This window comes from Octopus sinensis, linkage group LG7 (genome assembly GCF_006345805.1).
Source record: "Octopus sinensis linkage group LG7, ASM634580v1, whole genome shotgun sequence".
Taxonomy (NCBI): domain Eukaryota; kingdom Metazoa; phylum Mollusca; class Cephalopoda; order Octopoda; family Octopodidae; genus Octopus; species Octopus sinensis.
In genome coordinates this window covers 22,251,460-22,273,208 of record NC_043003.1, presented here as the reverse complement: position 1 = coordinate 22,273,208, position 21,749 = coordinate 22,251,460, and the positions used below count along the sequence as shown (strand labels likewise).

Genomic DNA, 21,749 nt, shown 5'->3' with positions numbered 1-21,749 from the left:
GTAGGAAGAAAGTCATAAGACTTTGTGGACATTAAAACAATGATGATTATGATGCTGGCAATTATGATTCCACTATATTGGGAGTTTATACAATAATGCATCTGTCGAGTCATTAACAGCAACTGCTATATTTGGCTATCAAAAATTGATTCCACAAAAAGACTTCTATTTTTGTGCTTTATTCTAGAAGAAAGTGGTTTAAACAACTAACATTTTCCTCCTTTAGTTAGAATTTGTGTTATAATGTAGTCCTATGTTATGTATTCATTGTTAGCAAAGTTATCTAAGTACCTCTGTGTGCATACGTGCATGCATCTTATCTTTAACTTGTTTCAATCATTGGACAGTAAGCCTTTAAGGGTTTTAGTCAAACACAACTCCAATACCTATCTATTCTTTTTTTAACTCTGGTACTCATTCTATCAGTTACTTATTCTATCAGTGTCCTTTGCTGAACTGTTAAGTTATGGGATATAGACAAACCAACACCAGTTATCAAGCATTCTGAAGAAAGCAAACAGACAAAGCCACACACAATGGGCTTCCACAGTTTCCATCTACTCAAGGCATTTGCCAGTCCAGGGTAAACATAGAAGACACTTGCAGCAACCACATGGTTGCAAAGTGAGCATCTTAACCACACAGCCATGCCTGCACCTGTGTGTGTGTGTGTGTGTGTGTATGCACACACACACAAGCACAAAAGTGCAAAACAAGGTGGAAAAAATAGTACTCAAATACCAAATTAGAGTAATAGATTTTTAAAGCTGTAAAATTTGTGATAATTTTGCAGGTTTAATTAAAAGTACATACATTATATATACACACACACACACACATACATATATAAAAACAGATATATATATATATATACACACACACATATATAAAAACAGACATATACACACACACACACATATAAAAACAGACATATTATACATATACACAGACATACACACATTTTATATATATATATATATATATATATATATATATACATACATACTTGTGTGTGCATATGTATTATGAATCTATATATGTTGCACACACACGTGCTTACAAAATGTGGACACTAAACACACTGTAGATGTAAAATGACAAACTATTTTCTGATCCTGAAACATTAGATTAATAGCCCAAAGCACTATGATCTTATCTTTCATAATTAGACATTGGACAAACAATATCACAATTCTACTGCTATGACATATCATAAAAACATAAACAACAAAAAAGTAAAACTCTTTTCTTCTCTAGTCTTATCAGTCATTTGATATACCACCTGCTCCTTCTATTTGATCAGGATACATGTGCTTTGTGCCTACATCACCCTAAAGTGTACCTATTTCTTCCTCTTGTTCTCCAAGTGTTGTTCTTTCTTCTCTCTCTATCTATCTATCTAAATATCTGTCTGTCTATCTATCTATCCATCTTTGACTCTTCTTCAACAAAACAGAAAAAGAACCTAAGTTAATGGCACGTCTTATTAATTCCAAATTTTACAACTAGTTTTTTTCTCTACATCAAGCAGCGGAACTGTGTCGGTGACCAGGTCGCAGTAATGCAACAAGTAGTGAGCAATGGAATTATGCCAGGAACCAAACTGCAGTAGTGCAACAAAATTCTTGACACTTCAACAAGCAAACAAACAAAAGGCGAATTAAAACAGATTTTGCGCAGGTTTTTATTGCTGAAATGGCTCTAACATGATACAGTTTCTACAGGTCCTGTCCAAATATTCTACATGTTTGCATCCAAACTGGCCATATCTGGCCTCTCACACCTAACCTACACTGACATTTTAAAAATAAACAATCACATCATTGAAACCGCAAAGCTATAAGATAATGCATGATAAATAAAAAATAATTTGAGTGAAAAAGTATTACATTTAACAGAATAATCTGAACACAAAAGGGTTAATCTTTTAGAGTTATTTAGATCTTTAACCCTTTTGATACCAACTTGCCTGAAACTGCCTCTGGCTCTGTAGTTCAAATGTCTTGTTTCAAAAGTTCTGAATTAAAATCTTCCACCCAACCTTAGTCACAATTTATGTTCCTAACACTTGCTTAATGATAACTAAGTTATTTCACTAAATTCTTTGTTATATTTAAAATTAATTGAAACACAGAGTATCTCAATAGAAATATAGTAACAAACGGATTAAAGTTATTTGGAACTAATAGAGAAGTACTGGATCTGAAGCAGGAAAACATTATGAACCTATCCAGGATATTTTGTGGGGCACTCACTCTGCAAAAGTCTCGACCAATTGGGCTTTACAAAAGTGACAAAGAAGAGAGTTATTCAGTCTATAAGTGAAGCTGCAGAGAAAGGTGCCAGGTGGCTTTGGATGAAGAGGGAACTGATCCATGGACTGGACTGTTGTTGCTGGGGCACCAGTTGGGATTTGGTCAAATTCAGCTGGGTTACCTGGAAATACTTGAAGCTAGGTGAGATTGGATTAGGAAGGTTGATCTGTGTGATCTATGGACTGTTTGCTGCTGGGGGACACAAGTCAGGATTTGATCAACCCTAGCTGGGTTACCTGAGTAAGAATGTTTGATGTTGAAATACTCAAAAATACTCAAAACACCTGATGACACTGGCTCACCTCACTGATGATGCATTTCAGCTCAGCCATAAAGATGCATCTTCCACATTGATGGTTTGAAGTTAATTTTGAGCTTTAAAGTTACCGTAAATCCTCGAGTATAGTCCGCCCTTGAGTATAATATGCAGGGGGATTTTTAGGGGGCTGTACTTCTGAAAAACCTAAATTTTGTGTATAATACGCACCCTCTTTTCTAACTTGAGTCGTGCGTAATTAAGCCAGCAGCACCTAGTCGAACAAACACTTCTGCGCATGCATAAAACAATAATGGTGATGTTCTTAACTGTTATATGGGAATGTAAATATGTTTGCAAATTGTTTTTGTTACATATTATTCTGTGTTCTGAATACTTTTATTTTAATAAATGTTGCTTATTGCAAGTTATGGATGATTCTGTTATGACTTTCAGGCTTAGCTTAAGGTATTTTCGCGCCCGACATCACAAAATGTATCTGAATAAACATTGCCGGACAGCAAATAGAAACTTGGACATTGCTTAGAAAATATTTTTCATTTTTAACCTCATATATAGTATGCACTAGGGATTTTGACCTTTAAATTTTGGGGAAAAAATGCAGATTATACTCGAAGATTTACAGTATTCAAAGCATTCAAAGATTATTTTACATGAAAGAAGGGAAGAAAAATTGGTGTATACATATTTTGCTCTACATTTAAAAAAAAATTTTTTTTACACCACCAGCTTTGGAGTAAGTGTCACATGAAATAGATATCTATCGATAAGGAAAATATCATTATGCAGTATAGAAGGGAACTTTATAATGGCAGCTCATATAACGGTATGACTACCCAGGAGAGCTTAACCTTAATATTAACACTGCATGTCATCAAAAGATTATTCAGTGGGGTGCAAGTTGGATAATGACACCGACATAGATAAGGAAACCAGGCTTATCTTCATGATGTATGGCTGTAGTTGACATTTTAAAGGATAGGATTTCTTACTCTAGGAGAAGAACAAGCACAAGAACTGGGAGCCAACTAATAAATGTCTCCTAAATTAGTAAGATACCTGAGCCACTAGATACCAAATAACAATGGAAAGGTTAAGGATAGCAATGGTGGTGATGGTTATTGCTGATGGGTAGGCAAGTGACAATGGTTGGAGATAAACCAAAATGACCCGGGGGGGGGGGAACTTATCCCAAATAATATAAAATATAGTAAAGGCTTCAGAGAGAGAAAGAGAGAGAGAGAGAAAGAAAGAGAGAGTAGGGGAGAAGGCGGACAGAACTAAAGAGAGTAAGCCTCAAACATATAGTCACAAACACACACAACCAAAATATACTTTTACAAAAAGACCAGTTGTGTGTGTGTGTGTGTGTGTGTGTTGAGAGTAAACATGATAAATTTTGTCCTACTGTAATAGGACACACACAAACACATATACAATGGGCTTCTTTCAATTTTTGTCAGCCAAATCCCCTCACATTGCTTTCAGAGTCAGGGCTAGAGTAAAAGACAAGACACTTGCTCAAAGTACCAGGCAGCCAAACTGAACCAGAAACCAGATGGTTGGAAAAAAATAAACTCTTTAATCACACATCCAAGCCAGTGCCTTTATATGTAATAATAAATATGAAAGAAATCATTTTCTTCTAACAACATAAGCAATTAATTAGTAACAGACGAAGGAGAATAAACAGCATATATACACACATACATATGTGTGTGTGTGTATGTATAAGCCAAGCAGAACAATTATATTGACAAAAATAAAAAAGAAAATATTAAGGGAAAAAAAATGAAAAATGCGGAAAAACAAATATATTTAAATGTATGAAATATAAATACAGACAAATTTATAAAATAAATATTGGAATGAAAACGGAAAATAATACAAGAATTTGGAAAATTTGCTGAAAACAATTGTATTTTGTTTCAGCAAAAAAGAAAGAACAAAAAGGAAAAATACAATCAACCAGTCACCACTGTATTTGTTTATTGGCTGAGTTTGGTTCTTTTGAGTCTTTTTTGTCTTCTACCACCACCACCACCACCAAAGCCAGCACCTCTGCAACAACCCTCACCCGCCACCATTTTCATCTGACATTCTTATCTTCGGAAATTATTTCATACTCTTTGAAATAAACTGTCAAGATGTTTTCTGTTCACCATTTGGTCTTGGGTTTTTGTTTTCTCTTGACTATGTCTTTTTATGAAAACACACATACACACACACACACACACACACATAGTCAAAGAGACAAACACATTCACTTAACATGAACACAAACATACAACAAAAATATAATAACGCAGATACATTAATATATACTCACCCACACGCACACATGAACACACAGATTGTTTCTCATTCACGCACACTATACACATACAAGCACAAAACACACTCAAACATAAAATACAAACATACAAATACAATTATGCACACACACACACACACACACACACACACACACACACACACACATTAATATCCACTCAAACACACACATGAATAAACAGAGGCACTCTCTTCTCCATATTCTTCCTTTGTCTATTATTTTAATATTACAAACAAAGTGCCAGCATCTGGAAGCGTTCAGAGCACTCTGAGACAGTTAATTTCTAATTCTGTCTACGTAACATAACGAAGAAAGAAATTAACAAGACACTTTTCAGTCGAGGACTACATTATGTTGTATTTTGTCAAACAAGTCTTTTTGTCTTGTTTTGGGTTGCTGCTGCTGCTGCTTTTGTGCCTGATTGCTGTTTACATATTTATTTATTTATTTATTTATTTAGGAAATTATGGAAACTACTGTTTTTATACCTTTTCTTTTTTGATGCACATACATACACTTATCACACACATGTGCATATATATTGGATTGTCCAGAAAGTTTGTGCCAATTTTTAAAGGAAAGAAAAAGATCAAATATTTGCCATTACATTTTTAATCAACCAAATATGAACCATTTTGTGGCACAATGCGTCTCCATCTTTCCTTTAACTTGAAAATACCCTCTTCCCAGAATTGAGGTGGTTTCATGGCAAAGAATTCATCAAGATATCTTTTTATGTCATCCAAGGAATTGAAATTTGTACCATTAAGACTATTCTGCAGAGACCTGAATAAGTGGAAATCCGAAGGAGCAATATCTGGTGAATATGGAGGGTGGAGCAACACATCCCAGCCGAGCTGCAGCAATTTTTGTCTGGTTCCCAAAGAAACATGCGGTCTTGCATTATCATGTTGGAAAACAACACCCTTCCTGTTGGCCAATTCTGGACGTTTCTCTTGAAATGCTGCTTTTAACTCCTCCAGTTGTGTGCAGTATTTCTCAGAATAAATTGTCTGGTTACCTGGGAGAAGCTCATAGTACAGAATTCCTTTCCAATCCCACCAGACACAAAGCAAGACTTTTTTAGGGTGAAGACCCGCTTTTGAGGTGGCTATGGGTGGCTCATGTCGCTTACTCCAGGATCGCTTTCTCTGAACATTTCAGTAGATAATCCATCACCTATCACAATTTGCTTTAAAAAAGGCGCATTTTCATTACGTTTATAAAGCGAATCACAGATGGAAATGCGATCCCAAAGGTTCTTCTCACTCAACTCATGTGGTACCCAAAAATTGTAGCAATATGTGTACCCAAGCTTTACCAGGTGCTCATGAACGACGGATTTTGATAGGTTGAGGCTTTCTGCCAATTCTCGGGTTGTGCAATGTGGGTTATTCTCAATTAGTGACTTGATTTGGTCATCATCTGTAGTGGATGGTCTGCCTGATCGCTCTTTATCAATAAGGCTACAATCTCCAGCTCGGAACCTTGCGAACCACGTCCATACAGTTCTTTCGGATAAAGAAACATCACCATAAACTGCACATATTTCTTTGGTTGCTTGTGAGGCATTTTTCTCTTTATGGAAAAAGAAAAGCATCAAGTGCCGAAAATGAACTTTCATATCTTCCATTTTAAATGATTACAGAATTAACACAGGTTATAGGAACATAAACCTTCTCCCACGAAAAGATAGCTTAAACTGTGCTCTAAATGGAGGTGTAGTCAAATCCTATTTTATGGACTGAACCATGTTCTAAAATAAGTCGAATGGTAAGCTACTATAAATTGGCACAAACTTTCCGGACAACCCAATATTCTAGAGGACCAGCATTCTGAGAAGGAAGGCCCAGATGTAGTTAGTGCAGGACTTGGACAGTTGGACAACACAGATGAAAGGGGAGAGATATATGAGTGAGACAGCACTTGAGTGGAGGCTGCATAAGCCCAGGTGGTCCCCAAGGATCAAAGACCATTACAGTAGTGGTAGAAAAGGCAGCAAGAAGAATCGGTGTGCCTGCAAGCCAAAGGCTGAAGAATGTCTGTGAGGGACTTTACGTCAATCAGTTGGGTGTCTGGTTTCTGGATATGGAAACTGCAGTAACAGTGCAATCCTGTATACTCAGTGATGTGTTTAACAACTGCACTAATATATCAAGCCAAAGTAATGAGAAAAATTATGAGTCTCCTGGAAAATATTTTCAAGAACATACTCAGTATAACCATTCCTTCAGATCCAGATATAAAAGAAACTACATCATATCCCTAGTATATCTGGAACCTAAAGGAAAAGTAATCAATGACACCAGTATATTTTGATCCATTGTCAAAATTGTATCCTCTGTCGTCTAACATCAGCAGATCAAAATGATTCTTACTCAGTCTGAATGAAAAATATAATATCCAGACAACCTTTTGAGATGCTGAACAGAGCAAAAAGCAAGAGACAGTATCAAAATTCAGACACAAAAATATGCATCTTTTAATGTACTTTCAATTAGAAATAGGACAACATCCTTGATATAGTGAAATAGATCAGTGCCAAATATCACATTTGCAATTATTACTGTAGCAATCCTTGTCAAGATGACATGCTGAGCAACTACAGACTGCTCACTACCATTAGCAACAGGATAGAAATAGAGTTTGTGAAAATATTAATAGCTTGTCATGTAACACCAAAACCAAGTGACCAACGGCAAATAAATGAATATCATCACAAGACTTCTCATATTTTAATATTTTAATTTATTTATTGGGAAAACTGGAAATGGAGAAACTCAGAGTGGAAATGACATGAAACCTTGGTTTTAAATAACTGACTGACTGACTGCGTGTGTGTAGCTGCAGCCACTTTTTTAAAACTTAGAGGATGTAAAACTCTGCTGTCTCTCATCAATTTCTCTTTGAATTTTTCCTTCAGTCTGAAATGTTGGGTTTTCCAACATATATACATTGAGAGAGATAGAGAGAGAGTACAGTGAACGTGTCATGAGGAGTGGAAAACCCAACATTTGAAACTGTCATATATATATATATATATATATATATATATATATATATATATATATATAAAACACACCCCAATCATGGCAACACTGAACATGTAATCTCAGAATGCTTTAATAACAGCTGATAGGAAAGCTGGTTGTTTGTTAGAAGGATCAGATTTAGTGTGACACATCAATTTTATTTTTCATTCTTATACATATAGGATGAACTTTTCTTAATGCAATATTCTGTGGCCTCCACATCTTATCACCGCTGCCACCACCCTGTCTGTTCCGAAAGGGCCTTTAGTAAAGTCCACTCTTTTTCAAATGTTCAGGTCTCCACTTGGACACTAAATTCCTCTTATTTACTCTCACCAGTCTCGGAAGCCCTGTAAAGTAGTTACTGACACAGACAGCCAGCACTTCTCTTCCTCCTCTATCCAAGCCATTATAAAATATAACCCTTTAACTATGAAAGAGGAAAATCTTATTTTTTGTTCTGCCAGGTAAACCAAAACAAGAGTTAGGTGCCCTGTATACTTAATGAGCACAACACATACTAGAAGATTTTAAATGAACTGATAACCAAGTGGCCAATATAAGTGCAATATCTTAACTTCAAAACCGCTGTATGTCAAAAATGTAAATAAATAATGAACATCAATCACATTGACTTCACTGGTCAGGAAAGGGTTGCAAAAGTTATCAGGCACTCACCTGCCCTTCCTCAGACTAATCAACTCATGAAAAAAGGGGATACAATGATGGTAAATTTAAGCTGTCAAACAATGGACCACAATGTAATAAGTTTTGTCTCTACTACAATCATCTTATTACATTTCTTGACAAAGTATGTAAATCTCCTTACAGACAGCCTACCTGACTGACAAGATTTCACTTCCATGTCCAAATCTATATGTAGCCCTCTCTTTCCACAACAGCTTGAAAATATTGATCACTAAATCCACAAGTTTTTTTATTCTTTCTCAGTTTACTTCATCGTGTTCCTTTCTGTTGAAAGAGCGTAGGCTCGAAACGTAAAAAACTTTCTCAAACATCAAACCAATACACCTTGTTGTTTCTACACCTGTCTTCATCTTTTGTTTTTTTGTAAATTTCAACTATATATATATATATATATATATATATATATATATATATATATATATATATATACACACATACATGCAAGATGTTCATAAATTATCTTTACAACTTCCACACAGTCGAACTTCAAATTGTAAAGGTAATTTCTCAACCACTATCACCACCCCTACAAACCAGTTTCAGAAAAAAATAAGTCCACAGCAAGCATGTTGGAGGTCAGATTAGAAGAAAACACAAAAAACCCTTAATTATTACCGATTTTATTTAATGCTATTAGTGATCAACATACAAACTTCCTTTTTATAAGTATATCATCATCATCCATCATTTTAAATCCGGGTTTTGTCCCAGTTAACAGGAGTGAGCAGATCTATCTCAATGCCATAGCAACCACCTCACACCATCTCGCCAACCTTCTCAAGCCAACCCTCTCAATCTCCCCCTCCACCTGCCCTCTCCACATTTTCCTTGGTCTACCTCACTTTCGCTGTCCATTTACCTCAAATTCTAACAGCCTCTTCAAACATGCTCCTTGTCCCTCCTCAACACATGCCCATTCCACTGCACTCCATTCACCCATGCCAGCCATTCCACTGATTCCTCCAACCCCAGCATCCCCATCAAGTCCTCAGTCCTCTTCTTATCAAACAGCCTCACGCTAAACATCTCTCTCACCACTGCTCTCACAGTCCTTCTCAAAAAAAAAAAGCCTCATGATTTTAAGTATATCTAAGATATAAAAAAGTTTTGTTTTTTTTAAAACATCAAATATGGCAACATGCTGTTTTATTATGCTGTATATCCCTGATCTCCATATCTCTATTTGCCACAGTCTGAATGACTGATAACAGGTTCCACTCTTCAGAATTAAATGGTTCATTTTTCTTACTGTTGCTGCTGATATTCAGGAATAAAGAGAAGGGGGCAATGTTTTTTGGAGTTTATATTTTCTTTTCCTACTGTTTTAACCCTTTCATTATCATATTTCTTTTAAAATATGTTGCCTTTGTTTTAATTAATTTTGAAAATTATGAGAATTTAGTAAAAACAACAGATTTTACTAAGCAGGTGTTCGGAACATAATTCAACATGAAAATTTCAATGGAAGGTTTTAGTTTTAGATTACTTTAAAATAGGAACTGTATATCACAGAACAGGAGGTGGCTAGAACATTAATTAACACGAACTTTCGAAGGAAGCTTTTAATTTAGATCATTTTAAAACAGGAAGTTTGTATCATAAACCTGGTGTGATCTCAGGAGGGTTGATATCATAAGGGTTAAAGCCATTCAGCTAATAGCAGAAAAGTGTAACCTATTGACAGGAAAAGCAATCCTAAAACATTTAGCTATAATACAATTGTTCTGATAATACTATGCAAATACCCAAATTGGAAAAAGAAATTTCAAAAAAAAAAATGATACAAAATCCCACCCAGTTTTAGCAAGAAATATCTAAAACAATAAATCTAAAACATCAACATCAACAACAACAACAAAGTTGTTCAGTTGAATATGCTAAATAAAAAAAAAAATTTTCCGTTTATTTTGTTTTGGGGAGAGCAGGTGATGGTGGAGTCAGGCGAGGAGTGTATTCCTTCCAGTAGTGTTAAAGGCATGAATAACAGAAAAGGTTAAACTTTTACAAATTAGTTTCAACTACTTTACAACCACAATAGCAGAGACTGAGAGAGAGAGAGAGACGGGGGGAGGGAGAGAGATATAGAGAGGGAGGGAGAAACAGAGATGATGGGTTGGATAAAGCTTGACAATAAACGGTTGCATAAAATGCCAAGTGATTTAGACAAATTTCTCCTGACAGGTTTCAATTTGGTTTAAAAGTCAAAGTCAAGAGAAGAGACAGAGGCAGAGTGACAAACAGACAGACATATCTGTGCACAAATACATGTGTATTTATAATAACAGTGGAGATGCATGGCTTAGTGATTAGAGTGTTAAACTCACAATCTCAAGAATATGCTTTCAATTCCTGGACTGGGTGATGCATTGTATTCTTGGACAAAACACTTCCATTTCCCATAACTCCAGTCCACACAGCCCTGCAAAACTGAGTAATTCTGCAACAGACTGATGTCCAATTCTGAGGGGAATTCATGCACCACAGAAACCAGGAAAGAAACCAGCCCTTTGAGTTAATATGATTTGGAAAGGAGCTTTATCTTTGACCTTTATTTATAATAACTGGGAGTTTGTATGTGAGTGTGTGTTGTTTTATTCTTTTACATTTTTACTTGTTTCAGTCATTTTGACTGCGGCCATGCTGGAGCACCACCTTGAAGGGTTTTACTCGAACAAATCAACTCCAGGATTTTTATTTTTCTGTTAAGCCTAGTACTTATTCTATCAGTCTCTTTTGCCGAACTGGTAAGTTACAGGGACACCAGTTGTCAAGTGTTGATGGGGAAACAAACAAAGACACACACACATAGATTATATATATATATATATATATATATATATGAGAAAGGGAGGGTTAGAAAATTATGACTATAGGAACAAATTAAGAGTTAGGTGTTGGTATCTAGGACCTCTCTACCTACTAGAAACCACATCTTACTATCTTGAGAAAAGGCTCAAGATAATGGGACTGGGTTTTTTGCACATAAGGAAATGATGGAATAATCATGAATGGAATATATTTTTAGTACATGTATCTGTATGTATGCATGTATATATGTGTATTTACCTGGAGCTAAAGAACAGTAGTATAACACAACACAGACACTGTATATTCAACACCCAATAATATAATACTATCTTGTAGCTTCAAAATTTTGAAGCTATCAGATAATGCATGATTAATTCAAAGTAATGTGAATAAATAAGCATTACATTTGACAGAGAAATCTGAATTTCAATGGGTTAAAACAGAAGAGCTTTGACCGCTCAATGTGGAGAAGTAGTGGCTCAAATTGGAGAGACTCCCCGACATCAAAGGTATGCACTCTGTTGAGTAACATTACTCCAGAGATCCTTCAAATGAACCCCATTTCGGTCACTTGTATTTTTTATCGTATTCTTTCAGTTATTAACCAACATACATACATACATGAGGATGGGTATGAAAACCAACCTCAAGTCTGGTTTTTCACCAACCTCGAGTCTGGTTTTTCACCAACCTCGAGTCTGGTTTTTCACCAACCTCTCTTCTGAGGATTAAATGCTAGAGCTGGTACATTACCATGCCAGCATCTGCAATAATACCATCCAACTCCACCTCTTGCTCCCCATCACTCATGAATTACAGCCCTGAGATACTTAAACTTCTCCACTTATCCAAATACAAAAATCTGGAAATAATCATACCAACAATGTGAAGATTGAACACAGAAACAATTCATTCAATACCGGTGCCATGGGAATGGTTTAACAAAAGAAAAAGCAGATGCAAACAAATACTTAACCAAAATTTCAAGATTTACAAATATGCACAATATACAGAAAATAAGCACTATAAGGCTTGCACACATTACATACAGTACTTTCAATACAAAAGCAAAATACAGAAACAAAAGCACATTGCATATACCCAAGGCACACAGAGCTGCATTCAAAAATACAGTGAAAGAATGCAATAAAAATACGACCACTGAAATAACAATAACACAGTAGTAATAATAATAATTATTATTATTAAGGTGGTGAGCTGACAGAATTGTTAGCACACTGGATGAAATCCTTAGTGGTATTTTGCCTATCACTATGTTCTGAGTTCAAATTCCACTAAGGTCAACTTTGCCTTTTATCCCTTTCTGGGTCGATAAACTAAGTACCAGTTGAACACTGGGGTCGATGTAATCGACACATCCTCTCCACAAAAATGACTGCCCTTGTGGCAAAATTTGAAACCATTATTATTACATTCGACTTAGCGAAGGCAGAGGTATTGTTTTCAGTCATGTTTGTTTGTTTGTTTGACCATGGACAAGATATCTCAAGAACTGCTGGATGGATTCGGATGAAACATTCAGAGACGTTTGGCCTCATGACTGGCATGAGCTGATTAGATTTAGGGATCAATCCAGTACAGGACAAGGATTCTGGATTATTTTCCTGGTTTTTTACTTAATTTTTGAGAGCGGTCAGGTTTGTTTTTAGTATTCTCATTTGTGAGAGCAGTCAAGTTTATATCAGATATTCTCATTTGAAAAATCATCTCCAGCTAATCGTTGAGAGGATGTTGGTGTTGCCTTGGCAGAGGTGAGTGCTCTCTAATATGGTGGCAAGCTGACAGAATCATTAGCATGCTAGCCAAAATGCTTAGTAGTGCTTCATGTATTTTTACGTTCTGAGTTCAAATACTGCTGAGATCAACTTCGCTTTTCATCCATATGAGGTCAATCAAATTAACACCAGTTCATCACTTGGGTCAATGTTATCAAGTAGCCCCACAAAAAAATTTTCAGGCCTTGTGCCTATAGCAGAAATTATTATTATTGTTATTATTATATTATTATTATTATTATTTCACATCTTGGCACAAGGTCAGCAATTTTTTAGGAGAGAAGCAAGTTGATTACATTGGTCCCAGCTCTTTGGTGCTTTATTTTATTGACCCAGCAAGAATGAAAAAAGTTGACATCAGTGAGGTTTGAGCTCAGAATGTAAAGACAGACCTAGATGAAATGATGCAGCTAAGTGCTAACAATTCTGTAGGTTCACTACTGGAATAATAATAATGATGATTTCAAATTTTAGCACAAGGCCAGTAATTTCGGGGGAGGGAGTAAGGCAACTACATTGATCCCAGTGCTCAACTGATACTTAATTTGCCAACTCCAACAGGATGAAAGTCAAATTTGAACTCATAACGTAAAGTCAGAGAAAATGCCACTAAGCATTTTTACCAGTATGCTAGCATTTCTGCCAACTCATCAATAATAATAATAAAAGCTAATTTATGCTTAACATAATTTTTCTTTAAAATAAATAAAATTCTAAGATAGAAAACTATTTAAAGTACGTTTGTACTTCATTTGAATGGTATCATAAAATTTTTTAACTTGAAGTCTTCACACAAACTTGTCTCTCTCTCTCTCTCAACCATAATTAAACGACATCATTAAAACTTACCAATAACAGAATGGTCTGTCTTTCATCTCTTCACAAGTCCTGCAAAGATAGAAGGATAAATAATTTGAATTACATTTCAGTCTTTATTTCCTGTTTACATATTTTTTAAAAAATAATTTGTTTGCAGTACAAAATGGTTTCAAATTTCACTATTTATGCAATCAGCTGAAAAAAAGAAAAAAAAAAGAACACTAAGGAACTGAAGAGTCTTTTTTTTCGTTTGTTCAAAAAGATACTCAAGCATAGCAGTATGGTTAAGAAGCTTGCTTCCTAACCATGTGGTTGTGGGTTCAATCCCATGGTATAGCATCTTCGGCAAATGTTTACTACTACAGACCCAGTCCAGTCAAAGCTTTACAAGTAGATTTGGTCACCAGAAACTGAAAGAAGCCTGCCACGTGTATGTGCATGCGTTATTCTTGGATGTGTACTGACCCAGACTGGATTTGAACAACTTTTATTTCTAAACAAAAGGTAATATTATTATTCACTAGATATACGACCAGAATAAAGTCTCAATGTAAGATACAAATTATAGTTGGTTACATCAATTCCAACACTTGGTTTGTAACTTTTACTGACAATGAATGGATAAAAAGCAAAGTCAACCCCAGCAGAATTTGAACACAGAACATAAAACACTGTAACTAAATACCTATTTCTTTACTGCCCACAAGGGGCTGAACAGAGGGGACAAACAAGGACAGACAAATGGATTAAGTTGATTATATCGACACCAGTGCGTAACTGGTACTTATTTAATCAACCCCGAGAGGATGAAAGGCAAAGTCAACCTTGGCGGAATTTGAACTCCGAACGTAGTGGCAGACGAAATACAGCAAAGCATTTTAACCGGCATGCTAACGTTTCTGCCAGCTCACCGCCTTCTGTAACTAAATACCACATCAATGCCAATGCTCTAACAATTCTGCCAATCCACTCCCCTTGTGAATTATGAACATCGAAAAGGCTTACATTTCTAAAGTTAAGATTATTGGTTGGAAAAATTGTAATCTCACTAACACTAACAATTTTAGAATACATAAAATCACACACCATAGCAAGATGGGCAGAGCATGTGGCTGAAATCAGCCAAACTTCTGACAATCAAGATTCCATAAAGTTCTTAATTTATAGTTGGTAATAAAAAATAAAACAAATACGCCCTTTTAAAGCCTAGCGAGGCTCATGGGCCCAGTTTCCCGGTTTCAATGGTGTATGTGTTCCCCAGCTGGACGGGACACCAGTTCATCGCAGCGTTACTCATTTTTGCCAGCTAAGTGGACTGGAGCAACGTGAAATGAAGTGTTTTGCTTAAGAACACAACACGTCGCCCAGTCCAGGAATCGAAACCACAATCTTATGATCATGATGCTGATACCCTAACCACTAAGCCACGCGCCTCCACATAGTTGGTAACACCAAACAATTATTTTTCTAGTTAGCATCTTGGTCATCATCAACATTTAACTTTCATTTTACCATGCTAGCATGGATCAGATGAAATCTGTTGAAGCAGGTTTTCTACAGTTGGATGCCCTTCCTGTCACCAACTGTCACCTGTTTCAAAGCAAAGTAATAATTTTCCATGTCAGACACGTTTTTCAAATAAGACTGGAAATGAACAACCTTACTTGTATGACAGGGATGCTTGTTTACAATAATGTGATGTCAAGACAAGAGTATACACACATATGCACACACACACACACATTATATATATATATATATATATATATATTATATATATATATATATATATATATAAATAATAATATTAGGGAGTATAACTCCAAACTTACAGGGAAAAATTCAATTTAGTATTAAATCAAATTTCACAATATATATATATATATATATAATATATAAATTAGAGAAAAACCACTATTATATAATTCAAACAATGATAGACATAAACCAAATCATAAATAAAAAATAAAATATAGTAATTGTAATTCAAATTGAAATTATAGCCATGAAATGTACGTAGACTTTTTACTTATATATTGTTTATTCATTTTTGCACTTTTTGTGATCTAGTTATATGTTTTATAATACATTTTATTTTTTCTTTATGCCTATCATTGTCTGAATTACATAATATTTCTCTCGAGATATATATATATATATATATATATACACACACACACACACACACACACACAGATCATATATGAGAGACTAATTTCAGTTTACATCTACCAAATCTAGTGCAACACGGTGAGACTGAGCCCTGGGCCACATGGCTGAGGAAGAAGCTTCTTAACCACACAGCTACATGCAGTAAATGTGTCAGCATAAACTTAACTATTGTTTCTTCATGTAGATGGTGTCTCTGAGGAAATTATCCTCTGAATATTTCAACTGTGTAACATGTACAATTGTACATGACTGAGTAAGAAGTCCACTTCAAAACTATGGTTTCAGGTTCAGTCCCACTGTGCAGCACCTTGAGCCACAGTCTGCTCATATACCCCTAGGCTGATCAATGCCCTGTGAATGAATTTGGGAGACAGAAACCATGAGGAAACCAATCATGTGCGCGTGCGCGCATGTTTGTCTTTCTTCAAAGCTCTCTTTTACTGAATCTGCTTTGCAATCAGTGTTTGTTTACCTAGCAGTTCAGTGAAAGAAAAATTGACAGAATAACTACCAAACTTTAAAAAATAAGTCCCAGAAGTAGGGAGCATCAATTTTATTGACCAAAACCTTTCAATGCAGTATACCAGCATGGCCACAGTCCAATGAATGAAACCAGTAAACAAATAAAAGAGTAACAGTATCATCACTACTCTGGCAAATGTAGTAAAGTCTATGAATTACTGATAAGGTTAAATAAGAATGAAACATGTTCAGAGTTATCTCCCTTACTTTCCAAAATAGTAATATTAGTCAAAGAGCAACACTATCATTTTTTTTTTTTCTCACCTCATAATTTCTAATTATCTTTCTGATGTTCTTGCTGGCATCAAATTAAAATGACACTAACTTACTTTTTTATAATTACACAACTGAGTGATGTATCATTTAAAAGACTTGAAATAAATTTATTTCTATAATCTGGCAGCTGTTCAGGTGGGGGTTTTAACCGACAAGAATTTTATATTCATGTGTGTATATGTGTGCATATGTAACAGATACATACAAGGTACTGCCTAAGTAAGAAATTTACTTTGTAATTTTAACAAGTTACATGAAATCTAAGCTCAGTCAGCACAACCAACACCACTACCATACCGCCACCACTACTATTACTATTACTACATAACACACTGCTGCCACCAGTACCTCTTCTAACACCACATCCACAAAGCAATACACCCTTACTACTACAATTACTACCACCACCACTTACTACTGCCACCATCACTACAACCTGTAGCAATATTTCTATTATTATTACTACTACCACCTGTGCACCACCACACAGTAACCAGCAATATTTCGCCTACCATCACTACAACCACAGCAATATACCCATTACTACTACCATCAACACTACCACAAGCAATGTTCCCTATACAACTACCATGACAACCCCCAATATTTTCACCACTACTTTCACCATTAAAACCACAAGCAACATCTCTCTCTACTACTACTACTACCAGAACAACAACCACTACTTTCACCATCAAAACCACAAGCAATATCACAACTACTACTACTACCACCACCACCACCACAACAACCACTAATATTTCCACTACTACTACTGCCACCATCAAAACCACAAGCAATATCCTGGCTACTACCATTACCACCATCAATATTTTCTATACTACCACCAGCTCCTACTATAACCATCACCAGTAATATCCCTCATCCTACCACTACCGAAATCACCAGCAGCACCCCACCTACCACCGCAGGCAACACCACTACTGCAGACAGCATCACACCACACTGCCGCCACCTTATCAGCATCACCATTAACGCTATCACTACTAATTCAATACCACTTCTAATACTACCACCACAGTCAAGATGCAGTTTTAGGTCACCCATCATGCATCATTCTGAACATTTGCAGCAGTTGGTTGCAAGCAGCTGCACAAGAACACAATTCCAAAATCGCAATACATCGTTTTCCATGCCCTATCCATAACAGTACCACATTAACAATGGCAGGTAAATGAAATCAGCCTCGTTAATTAACATTTCTGTAAGTGCAGTAAAAGAAATGTAACACATAACACATACCATGCGATTAAGTGGCACACAGCAAGACACTGCTCGTATTTCCTGCTTAGCGTTGGTAACACAAGCCAAGCTATAAACAACTTTACCTATCCACGCACACAAATCGACAAAACATCCTAAAAAACACAGATTTAAGAAGCTTGCAGAGAAATTGGGTTGGTTACCAAAGTAAGATTTTTTTTTTAAGTCTTTCAAAAGTTTGGATATCAACAACTACAAAAAAAAAAAAAAATCACAGGAAAGATAATTTATGTCCCAGATAGATATCATCATCATTTTAACATCTATTCTTCCAAGCTTGCATGGGTCAGACAGAATTTCTACAGCTGGGTGCCTTTCCTGTTGCTAACTTTCACTTGTGGCCAGACAGGTTTTCACAGAATATTGGAAATGAGCATCACTCATGTATGACAAAAACAATTTTTTATCTCTTATCTCTTTTACTTGTTTTTGTGATTTGACAGCAGCCATGCTGGAGCACCACCTTTAGTCGAGCAAATTGACCCGAGCTTATTCTGTGTAAGCCTAGTACTACTTATTCTATCGGTCTCTTTTGACGAACTGCTAAGTTACGGGGACGTAAACACACCAGCATCAGTTGTCAAGCGATGTTAGAGGGACAAACACGGACACACAAACATATACAACGGGCTTCTTCCAGTTTCCGTCTATCAAATCCACTCACAAGGCTTTGGTCAGCCCGAGGCTATAGTAGAAGACACTTGCCCAAGGTGCCACGCAGTGGGACTGAACCCATGACCATATGGTTGGTAAGCAAGCTACTTAGCTCACAGCCACTCCTGCGCCTACTTGTTTACAACTATGACACAATGCCAAGACAAGACACATGCAGAGACACTTATTTGGAACTATGACATAATGCCAAGACAAAACACATGCAAACACACCATCACAAACACATACATTATCGAGTGCCTATGTATCTGCATGTGTCTTGTCTTGGCATTGTGTCATAATTGTACACAAGTGTCACTGTCATAGTAGAAGACATTTGCCCAAGGTGCCACATAGTGGAACTGAACCTGTAACCATGAGGTTGAGAAGCAAACTTCTTACCCACACAGCTACACATGCACCTATAAGATGTGTCTTAATTTCTTTCTTAGTTACACTTTCTGCTTCTCTTTAACAGGAAGCAAAAATCAGTCTCCTCCCAGTCATGAAACCCATGAAGTAATCCAAAGATTGATTTCAGTGAGGTCAAATACATATCGTCCAATAAGGGGAGGTCAATACAAATGAGAAAAAAAAAACTTTTACAGGGTCACATATGGAAGCCACTGTTACATGTAGTTGTGCAACTTGGAACCGGTGCTGTGGAGTCAGAGCTGGAAACAATTAAGGGGTAGCTAGAGTCGGAGTCGATAAAACTATACCGACTGATTCCGACTCACAATATCTTTATTCTTTAATATAAACCAGTTATGACATATAGGCCTACTCCAAGTACAAGCGTATGCATATGCATATGCTTTATGAGATATGTAGACTACAATCAATTACATAAAGAGGAGTCGGAGTTGGAGTTTTTTGTTTCGACTCCACAGTCCTGCTTGGAACATTAAGAAATAAGTGCAAAAGCTTTTCAGTACTGCAGAAATGTTTCCTTAGGCAAGTGAGGAAACAGAAACCATCATCAAACAATTTTTTTTAACAAAATTAGGAGGATGGAGCAACAAGCTATTGGACATCATATGAGAAAATAAGAAAACTTTGAATACTTAACCCTTTAGCATTTAAACCAATCATATCTGGCCAAAATATTCTACCTGTTTTATGTTCAAAATGGCCAGATCTGGTTTCTCACACCAACCCTACAATATCATTCTAAAACTTAACAGTTACCTCATTAAAATCTCAAAGCTGACTAATTCAAAACAATGTGAATAGATTACAGTTCTATTTTTAAGAGATGAGGAATTATGTACATTATTTACATTTGACAAATATTTGTCCTTATCTTGTTTGTTGTTAACACGTTTCAGCTGATATACCCTCCAGCCTTCATCAGGTGTCTTGGGGAAATTTTTGAACCTGGGTTCTCATTCCTAAGGTTTTTTTCGATGTTATTATTAATGTTATTATTCAGGTCATGGCCTGGAATCGAACTCAGAATCTTGGGGTTAGTAGACCGCGCTCTTAACCACTACAGGCATATGGCGTAGTGGTCAAGATTTAGAGTTCAATTCCAGGCAGTGACCTGAATAATAATAATATTAATAATAACATCGAAAAATACCTTAGGAATGAGAACCCAAGTTCGAAAATTTCCCCAAGATACCTGATGAAGGCTGGAGAGTATATAAGCCGAAATGTTGTGTTAACAACAAACAAGATAAGGACAAATATTCGTCAAATGTAAATAATGGTGAATAGATTACTTTTGACAAATAATGTGAATACTAAAGGGTTAGTGACAGCTGAAAAACTGAAAGGAGGCAGCCAAAGAAGACAGAGGTCGGAGGTAGAGAAGGAGGAAGGGAGAGAAAGAAAGAGAAGACTAAGTATGGCCTTAAAAGCTGGCTACAGAAAGACTAACTCAGCTTAGCTAAGTTGAGTGTGGGACAAGATAGGGGGAGATCATGATTGTGGATAGTAGTAGTAGTAGTATGAGGAGAGAACATTTTCAAAGACAGATTCTGTACTTTTTTTTTTTTTTTTTAGTTTTTCAGTTGGAGAGACTGGAACAAGCAAAGTTGTGTATCTTGCTAAGGGTCACACTAAAATGGACTGAAATAAGTTTTGAACACTTAGAATATATATATATAGTCAGTAGTGCAGTACTTTTAAACTCAAGGCCATTATGCCTAACAGCTAATATTAGGCATGAAAAAAATTACAGGAATCATATCAAGTCAGTGTTTACTTAGACTCACCATGAAATTAAACCAGTTGGGATTAAACAAATTGGTTTGGTTTTTTGTTTTTTTACTACATTGTTACTATTTATTGGATTCAAATTTTGGCACAAGGCCAGCAAGTTCAGGGGAAGGGCCTAAGATGATTAGATTGATCCCAGTACTCAACCGATACTTATTTTATCCAAAAGGATTAAAGACAAGGTTGGCCTCAACAGAATTTGAACACAGAATGTAAGGACAAACAAATTGTTACTATTTATTAAAATCTAAGCAACAATATGCCACACACAACACAGTTCAATACGAGGTCTGATCAATAAGTATCTGGACTGTTGCCATAGTAACAAAGCTAAAGCATGCAAAGCCAGTGCTTGGAAGGAAGGTGTGTAGCATGTGCTCATCTGCATTGACCATAACAGAGAAAGTTATCATGGTGATACCTACTACGAGGTTGTTGTTGTTGTTAAGCAACAAGACAGGTAAGGGTAATTAGGTGATGGTCTAGGGCTTAGGGGCAGGAAACTCCCAGACCTTGAAAGAAAAA

General features: G+C 36.1%; 1 protein-coding gene across 4 annotated transcripts in view; it reads right to left on the bottom strand.

The window, feature by feature from the left end:
* Nucleotides 1–21,749, bottom strand: part of LOC115213887 (probable GPI-anchored adhesin-like protein PGA55) — a 190,283-nt gene that overhangs the window by 107,659 nt on the left and 60,875 nt on the right. For all 4 annotated transcript variants that reach the window (XM_036504631.1, XM_036504633.1, XM_036504634.1 and 1 more), the window contains exon 2: nt 14,121–14,159. The gene's annotated coding sequence lies outside the window, so the exon portion shown is untranslated. The remainder of the gene's footprint in view (nt 1–14,120; nt 14,160–21,749) is intronic.